At 53.2% G+C, this 9613-nt stretch overlaps 1 long non-coding RNA gene across 1 annotated transcript; it reads right to left on the reverse strand.

The window, feature by feature from the left end:
* Positions 1–587: 587 nt before the first annotated feature.
* Positions 588–1781, reverse strand: LOC132527808 (uncharacterized). Its single transcript, XR_009543102.1, has 2 exons — positions 1686–1781; positions 588–974 (listed from the first exon to the last, which is right to left on the reverse strand). It is a non-coding gene; the product is annotated as an uncharacterized LOC132527808 (long non-coding RNA).
* Positions 1782–9613: the final 7832 nt, after the last annotated feature.

Genomic DNA, 9613 nt, shown 5'->3' on the forward strand with positions numbered 1-9613 from the left:
CCTGGAGGGGTCGGGCGGGAAGCACGGGTGTGTTCTCCCCTGTGCGGAAGCTCCCGAGCCAGTGTCCAGTGGGAGCCCTCACCGCACACGTGGGTTTCAAGTCCACAGCTCAGATCACCTTCTAGCCGCTTGGTTTGTTTTCTAGACACAAAGTCCTAATATCTCCTATGTCCCCTGCCCGTGAAAAGGCACGTCTCACCTGGCACCAGGTGCTGCCTCTGGTCCCCCCTGACTGGACGCCCAGCAGCCAGTGTCACCACGTCACGACTGTCAGGGGTGTGAGGCGTGGGGGGACGAGAGCACACGGTCCAGGCCCACGAGGGGCCGTGCCATCCACGGAGCCGGTGCTGTGGCTCTAGGTGTTCCCTCCCCACCCCGCAGGCAGAGACCACCGTCCCCTTACAGACTGTTACCAAGTGAAGTCATGTGGACCCTGCTCGGGCCCCAGCCTGCGAGGCGCTCTGCCTCAGCGGGGGAGGTTTCCTTTTCCCACGTGGGTTCCAGGAGGCAAAGAACAGAACCAAAGCCGAGACCAACACAGCACAGGCTCTACCCAGTGGCCAAAGAGTGGAGAAGCGGGAACTGAGTTCACAGATCACCTTCTCGCCCTCCTGGAGAGAGTGGTTTAATTTTAAAGAGTAAAGACAAAGGGAGGAGGAGGGAGGCTAGTGATGGGATGAAGAGGCCTTCCGGGGAAGGGGCGGGGCTTCTTCCAAGGGGCTGGGGTACCACCTCCTTTTACCCGTTTCTGGTCCTTCATGTCCAGCCATGGCCGCCGGTGGGTGTGTCACCTAATATGCCGATATAGTAAATTCAACACGTGATGAGACTCGGGGTCGGTTGGAGGTCGCATTCGTTGCCATCCTGGTCCCAGCTGGTTCCATCTGTTTGTTTCTGCTTCCTTTCTTACCTCTGGACCCCTTCACTTAAATACTTAGGGGAACTGCTGCTGAAGGTGGGGGTGGAGGACAGCCCTGTGAAAGGTGGGTGCACGGGGCTTGAGCAGGGCCTGGAGCAGCTCTGACAACAACAGGAGGCTGAGACGGGCGGTCAGTCTGACGCCCGCGCTGGGGCCTGTGGTCGGCATGCGGAGGGGGTCAGCCGGGGGTACGTGTCAGGGAAGGTTCTCGGTGTTTACACAGAAGATGTGAACGTGGGCCCAGATGCAGAGCTGCCTGCAGACACTGCTACAGAAACCCCCGATTCTTTCCTGAGAAAACTGGTGGGCGGTCATTCAGGCAACAGGGCAAACAGCTTGCTCGGGAGGCTCTTGTGGGGAAGTGGGGGCGTAGCAATAGGGGCTCAGCCTGCATAACCCCAGAAGCCCTCCCAGGACAGCTCCAGAGCCGCTTCTGGAATGGCAAGGAGAAGTGGGTCTTCCACCTACTAGACGTGCAGGAGAAGGCTGGGGTCTGCAGGGCCGCCCTCACCTTCAGGTATCGGCTGGGAGGCTCACAGGACACAGCACATGCTTGTGGCTTGTGTCCTCACAGCTGAGATGGGTCACAGCACACAGTAGGGATGCCCGGGGGGGAGGGCCCCTGCTCCGGTCACCTCGTGACCCTTCATGCCCCCTCCTTCCCTCAAGGGTCTCTAGGGTGTCTCTTCCCCCAGCAACAAGGGCAGAGCCATTACAGTTACCCCCACCCCCGTCCCCCCAGGGAAGCTCATTAGAGGCTTGGTACCCGGCTGGGGGCTGGTCACGTGGTGTTGTCTGCCCTCACCCTCCAAAATGCCGGTGCCCAGAAGGGGAGCCGGGGTTCAGCACGAGCCACGTGGTTTGTGCAAACAGCACAGGCGCAGGGGGCTGCCCCTAACGGGAGGCGGGAGGGTTTAGGTCAGGCCAGGGGGCTGCTCACCAGCTGCATTAGCTTCCCGAGGCAGCTGTGACAAACGACCACAGAGGCTCAGAGCAACAGAAGCCTGTCCTCTCTCAGTCCCGGAGACCAGACGTCTGAGGTCAAGGTGTCCCAGGCCCGCGCTCCCTCCGGAGGCTCCAGGAGAGGGTCCTTCCCGCCTCTTCCAGCTTCTGGGGGCTCCAGGCGTCCCTGGGCTTGTGGCCGCATCCCTCCTGTCTCTGCCTCCATCTTCACATGGTGTCTCCTGTGTGTCTGTGTCTCTCCTCTAGTCTCTTAGAAGGACACTGTCACTGATTCAGGGCCACCCGGATCCAGGATGACCTCATCTCCAGATCCGTAACTAACTGTACCTGCAGAGACCCTACTTCCAAATAAGGTTCTTTTCTCAGATTCTGGGAGCCATGACGTGGACATAACTTTTGGGGGGACCCCCCCATTCAACCCACCATAGCACCCAGTTCCCAGATGCCAGCCGACCTTCCTCAGGACAGCATCAGGCTGGTGACGTTCTGTCTTTCTGCACGGAGTTGTCTCTTGTTTCTTGTGGTAACAGTGAGGTTGGGTGGGGGGCGCTTCTGGCTGACCTCCCGGTCATTCCAGGGACCACGCTGACGTGTCCTTCCCAGGAGGGTGCGAGCACGGCCAGGGCTCCCTGGGAATACGCCACACAGACCGCTCGGTGGTCAGACACCTGCATGGGCTGGACCGGTCCCTGGCACCTTCTACCACATCCACAGCCTGGTGGACTCTGTGCAGACCTATGACCAGGAGGTGTGGACCGGCAGGATCGGTGGGAGCCCGCCTGCCTGCCATGTGGCCTCCAGCCCACCACAGACCCTCCAGTCCTGCCATGGACACCCCCATCGCATTAACCCCCAAGAGGCCTTCTGGGAGGGGTGAGAACTTGGCCATGAAGAAGACAGGGCAGGCCCTAACTGCAGCAGGTGGAGGCAAGGACTGGGGGTGCTTGGCTATTTGTCCCCCAAAGACCCAGGATGTGGGCTCTGACTTGATGGGTCCACCTCCACCTGGGCTTACCTGGGGGGTCGCTGCAGGGAGAGCGTGTCCTTGGGTGATTTCCCAACTCTCCGCACCCCCAGCTTCACCCTCTGGGCCCCCCTGGCCCCATTAATAGTCTTTAAATAGTGTCTCTCATCCATGAGGCCTGTGTGGGAGATTTTAATATGGTGTGGGAGTCCAGCGACCAGCGCCCATGTGTCCTGTGTGTCCTGGGAGGGGAGGGAGCCTCGCTCTCACATTCCTGCCCCAGTGCACCTGGGGTCGGGGGCAGCAGACCCAGGCTCTGTTCCGGCAGAAGCTCCCTTTCTGTGAACAGGTCTTCCCCCACTCCCGTTATCCTCACTGGAGACTCAGGAGGCCACAGCATCGGGGCACCTCCAGCACCAGGACCCCACCCTAGGGAATCTCTCAAGAGCAGGGACCAGGCCTGCAGGCGAAGGGGAGGAGGGAGCCGGCCTCTTCAGGATCCCTGGGGCTAGGAAGCCTCCTACGCAGGAGGGCTTTGGACTCGCTTAACTGCCACCCAGGGTCTCCTACCCCTCCCCTGGTAGGGGGGCCCTTCAGATTCCAGGGCCCCAAGATCCTCCCCACCGACTTCTGCCCCCAACTGCAGGGCTGGGGACCCAGAGACCCCCTCCCCGGCTTCTTTTTTCTTGCCCCCAGAATTCCCTGAAGCTGTTATACCCAGGGTTTATTATGGTGAAGGATGCAAGTTAAAATCAGCGAGGACAGGGGGACGAGCGGGGTCCAGCCTCCTTGGCTGTGGCAGCCCAGGGAAGCCCACCTGAGTCCTGAAGTGCAGGGTTTATTGGGGTCTGTCACATCAGTGTGGGGACCGCCATGTGCCTGACCTTAGCCTCCAGCCCCCGGGGGGGAATCAGGAAGTCCCACCGTGCATCACGCCGTCAGCACAGACCAGCCTGGACTGAGGCCCACGGAGCATGGACACTCCCGTCAGACTCAAGGTGACCTCCTAGAGCCAGGAGCAGAGGCCCAGCCTCTCTGTGGGCAGATGAACCCACACTGCACAGGCCCTGGTGCAGTGCCCGTTCCGTGGGGTCAGCTAGGTGCATGCAGGTCAGCCAGTGTCTGTGTCTCTCAGCCTGTGACCACAGACCACACTGTCCTGCTCTGCTCACAAGAGCGAGGCCAATGGAGGGACAACAGGGGTGGGAACAAAGCCGGGTCATGGTCCGGCTGGGTGAGAAAGCGTCCAAGGAGCGAGAACCCGGCTGCCCTTGCCTGGTGAGCCGAGAGCTGACGTCCACCCTGTGGGCAGCCCCTCTCCCCACGTCGCGAGGTAAGGCTGCCTTTCCTGCACCCTGGGCAGGGTCATGCCTGTGTATACAGCAGGACGCACAGCAGTGCACGCAGCAGGCCTGATGCCCGCCCTTGCCATGGACTTGGGGGCTTGGTGAGGGTGGAACATCCCGACAGGACACGGGCCGACCCTGGGGAGGATGTAGGGGTGAAGCGTTTGGGAGCCTCTGGAGGGGATCCTCACCTGTCTGCACAGGTGGACTGAGGACACAGACCAAGGGTGGGCAGGCGGGGAGCCCACGAAGGGTCCTGGGTCATCCCTGAGGCTGGAGGAGGGGTGTGGAGCTGGGGGTGACGGCGGTGGGGAGGAGGGGCTGATCACAGGACAGTGCGGAGACAGAGCATCCGAGGCAGCGGGGAAGGTGGAGACTGTGCCCGATGGCAGGACGGAGAGACCAGCAGGCGACGCTGCAGGCGCGGGGAGCAGGGCTGCTCCCTGCAGGTCGGCGCCAGAGCCCCGCACCGCTGGAAACCACGCAGTGTCCAGACAGAACCCCAGAGGATGGGGGGCCATATGGGCAGGAAGAGTTTGGAAAAGTCACCTTATCTCCACATGTCCTGGGGGAGGGGTCCCTGCTCCAGCCTCGTTCCTTAAAGTCTCCCCACCTGGGGAAGTCAACACACTCAACAGCCGGTCGTGAACGGCTTGGAATTTGTCCAGAGGATGAAGGGGAAGCGGGGGAAAGAATGAGAAACAAGCTCTACGTGTTTGGACAGCACATACCACTCTAATTTCCAATCAGGAAGAGGAATTTCCCAAAGGCTCAGGCTGCCCCTGTAACCAGAATGGGGCTTAAAGCGATCCTGCCACTTTGTGGCCGGTTCCAGAAACATGTTGAAGACAGGTGCTCAGGAGCACTGCAATCCACAACGCCTGCAGGGTTGTAAATGACAACTCTGGTGGAAAAATGTCTTGGGGTAAGTAATTGAAAAGAACTTGAAAACAAGGCAGAATTGCAGGAACCGGATTGCAAGACGTAGACTGGACTCGCCGCTAAAGCACGTGAAAGCTGCTCAACATTGCCTACGAGTCAGTTGGCCAAAAAGGGCGTAAAGGTGTAAATCCATATGCCCTTGTGCCAACCAAACATGCGGGAAATACAAATCAACACTACAAAGATGCATCGCTTTGCCCCAGTCAGAATGGCCACCCTCACAGTGTGTAAAAACCAGAAATGGAGGAGAGGACGTGGAGAAAAGGGAACGCTGCTGCGCTGATGGTGGGAATGTCAACTGCTAACAGCCACGCTGCAGAAGGGTATGATGTTTCCTAAAAATTCTAAAACACAGAGCTATAGGGACTTCCCTGGTGGCGCAGTGGTTAAGAATCCAACTGCCAATGCAGAGGACACGGGTTCGAGCCCTGGTGCGGAAAGATAACACATGCCGCGGAGCAACTAAGCCCGTGCGCCACGACTACTGAGCCTGTGCTCTAGAGCCCATGAGCCACAACTACTGAGCCCGTGAGCCACAAGTACTGAAGTCCAACGCCTAGAGCCCGTGCTCCGCAAGAAGAGAAGCCACCGCAATGAGAAGCCCAGGCACTTCAACGAAGAGTAGCCCCAACTTGCTGCAACTAGAGAAAGCCCACGTGCAATAACAGAGACCCAACCCAGGCAAAAACAATGAATTAATTTAAAAAAATAGAACTACAGAGCATACGGCACCTCCAGTCGTGGGTGTATATCTCGGGATAACCATAAATCCATAGGACACAGGAACTTCAACTATCAGTGCAGCCCTTTTGCAGGAGCCTCGACTTGGAAACAATGTAAATGTCCTTGGAAGCAAAAAATGGATAAAGAAGATATGGTACTTATGTACAATGGAATATTACTCAGCCATGAAATCAATGAAATAAGGACAGTTGCAGCAACTCAGGCGGACTTAGGTACGATCATTCTAAGTGACATAAGTCAGACACAAAAAGACACTTAGCATAAGATATCACTTATAGGTGGAATCTAAAAATGGCTACACATGAACTAAATTACAAAACAAACAGAGTCACACATTTAGAAAACAAACTTATGGCTGCTAAAGGGGAAAGGTGGGGTGGGGTGAGGCATAAACCAGAGGGTTGAAATTAGCACAGATACGTTCCAAAGACCAAATAGGTAATCGACAAGACCTACTCTATAGCTCAAAGAACTGGACTCAGCACACTCTAGTCACCAGAAAAGAATATATACGACTGGTAAGAATCTGAAAAAGAATTTACGGATGTCTCTCTGTAAGTGAATCAAGTGGATGTGCAGCAGCAAGAAAGACAGCATTGAAAATCAGCTGCACTCCCTTATAAAAATAAATTTAAAAAAAAACCACAGGGAGAAACTGTTACAAAATTCATTCAGGGGCTGTGATGAAACCTGCATTGACCCCATCTAGATCCACAGCTAAACAGGACAAGAGCAGAGGGCTCAGTCTCTGTCTCTAGGTTTACAGTCTAAAGCTAGCTCAAGTCATTGTACCTCTGTTCATACACTGCTGATTATTTTCAACAAACCACAAAGATATCAGCATTTTATATTTACTATTTGGTGCTTGAAGTGGAGTGCCAGGCAGCATCTTGAGTATATTAATCCAGCCTGAGCTATGCTAACCTGGAGCGCTACTTGGAGATGCCCAAATCTTTAACGTAGTCATAACAGTCCTTGCACTTGTAATAATATTCTCTACAGTTGTACCCATTATGATTGCAGGGCTTGAAAACAGACTTGGGCCACTAATAACTGGGGCACCTGAGGTAACATTTCCCCAAATAAAGCATGTAAACTTTTGACTACTTCCCCCGTCATTCTTACTCCTCCTCATATCACCAATGGAAGCTGGTTCAGGCACAGGTGGAACCGTGTATTCAGCTCTGGCCTGCAGTGTGGCCCACGCAGGAGCCTCTGTCGACCTAACCATTTCCTCCTTACATTTAGCAGGTGTCTCTTCAATTCTTCCTGCTATTTCTTGTATTACTATAGTCTTTAATCCAAAACCAGAGTCATATCCCAATACCAAACACCTTTATTAGTTTAATCTTCCCCAGCTATAGCCATATTACTATAATTACCACACTCAGTCCGAGCAGCCAGAATTGCCATACTGTTAAGAGATAGAAATCTCAACACCACCTTCTTTGGCCCTGCAGGAGGAGAGCGAATCCTATACCAACACCTATTCTGATTCTTTGGTCACCCTGAAGTGTGTATTCATGGCCTACCAGGCTTTGTTATAAACTCACATATCATTACATACTATTTAGGACGAAAAGTGCCTTTCATCTATTTGGGAATAGTATGAGTCATGTCCACTGGCTTTTTAGGATTTCCCTTGTGGGCCCATCTTACATTTACCATAAGGATAGCTGTCGACTCAGAAGCATACTGTGCATCAGCTACCGTAATTACTTCTATCCCTACAGGAGTAAAGGTATCTAGCCGATTAGCAACTCTTCTTTTATTCTTTTTATTTTTATTTTTTTTTGCAGTACACGGGCCTCTCACTGTTGTAGCTTCTTCCGTTGCAGAGCACAGGCTCCGGACGCGCAGGCCCAGCGGCCACGGCCCACGAGCCCAGCTGCTCCACGGCATGTGGGATCCCTCCGGACCGGGGCACGAACCCGCGCCCCCCGCATCGGCAGGCGGATTCTCAACCACTGCGCCACCGGGGAAGCCCTAATTTTTTTTTTTTTTTTTTTTTTTTTGGCTGCGTTGGGTCTTCGTTAATGCGTGCCGGCTTTCTCTGGTTGCGGTGAGCGGGAGCTACTCTCCGTCGCTGTGCACGGGCTTCTCATGGCAGTGGCTTCTCTTGCTGCAGAACACAGGCTCTAGGCGCGTGGGCTTCAGTAGTTGTGGCTCACGGGCTCTAGAGCGCAGGCTCAGTAGTTGCGGCGCACGGGCTTTTTCTCTGCAGCATGTGGGATCTTCCCGGACCGGGGATCGAACCCGTGTCCCATGCATTGGCAGGCCTATTCTTAACCACTTCGTCACCAGGGAAGTCCCTGATCAGCAACTCTTCACGGAGGTAATATTATATGAGCTCCCACTCTATTATGAGTTTTAGGCTTTATTTTCCTTTTTACAGTAGGTGGTTTGACAGGAATCATCTTAGCCAACTCATCCCCGGACATTGTCCTCCAGGATACACACTATGTAGTAGCACACTTCCATGAGGCAGTGTCCATGGGAGCAGTCTTCACTATTATAGGAGGCTTCCTACACTGATTCCCACAATTCTCAGGTTATACACTTAACTCAGCGTGAGCAAACAGTCACGTCACAGGTATATTTGTCGTAGTAAATACGACTTCCTGCAGCACTTTCTTGGCCTCTCAGGGATGTCACTACGTTAGTCTGAGTACCCTGAGGCACGCACAACATGAAATATTTTGTCTTTAGGCTCATTCGTCTCAGTAGCAGCAGTAATGCTAATAATCTTCATACTGTGAAAAACATTTGTGTCCAAACGAGAAGTCTCAGCACTGGAAACTGCTACTCCTAACCTAGAATGGTTACACAGATGCCCTCCACCATATCCTATGTTTGAAGATCCTACCTATGTAAATGTAAAATAAGGAAGGACTCAAGTCCTTTTCAACCAGTTTCAAACCAACACCATAACAATTATGTCTTGCTCAATAAATGAGACAAAAGTTAAAAGTGATGTAACTTTGTCAAAGTTAAATCCTAGGCTGAATTACTGTGTATCAAAACGCATATCAATTTCTTCTAGGCTCTCAAGATGCAACATCACCCATTATGGAAGAACTTTTACATGTTCATCATCACACATCAATAGTTATTTTTAAAATAAGTTCTCTAGTCCTCTCTATTACTTCACTAATATTGACAGCTAAACTACCTCATATACATACAACAGATGCACAGGTAGAGAAAATGTGAACAATTTACCAGCCATTATTGTCATCTTAGCTGCTCCATCATCATTGGGAATCCTTTACATGATACATGAAGCAATAACTCTTCCCAAACCATACAAACTATGGGTCAGTAATGATACTGAAGCTGCAAATACACAGATTATGAAGATTTAAATGTTGACTCCTCTGTAATCCCCACATCAGAGCTAAAACCAGGAGAATAATGACAAATAGAAGTCAACAACCCAGCAGTATAGAGATAGTCACTGAATATTAGTTAGTTTCATCTGAAATTGTTGTACACTCCTGAGCTGTTCCTCTCAGGCCTAAAAAGAGCTGCTATCCCAGGACGCCTAAATTAAAGAATCCTAATTCCGACAGGACCAGGCCGATGTTGTGCACAAGAGAGCTCATTTTCCTGAGTTCAAAGACAGCACAGAGGGATATGGCTGAGATATGGGGTGAATCTGGAGCCCATGGGGATGCACTCTCCAAGCTCCAGGATAAGAATGGGGCCTCTGGGGTCCCAGGCCACCCACCACAC

This window comes from Lagenorhynchus albirostris, chromosome 10 (assembly GCF_949774975.1).
Source record: "Lagenorhynchus albirostris chromosome 10, mLagAlb1.1, whole genome shotgun sequence".
Taxonomy (NCBI): domain Eukaryota; kingdom Metazoa; phylum Chordata; class Mammalia; order Artiodactyla; family Delphinidae; genus Lagenorhynchus; species Lagenorhynchus albirostris.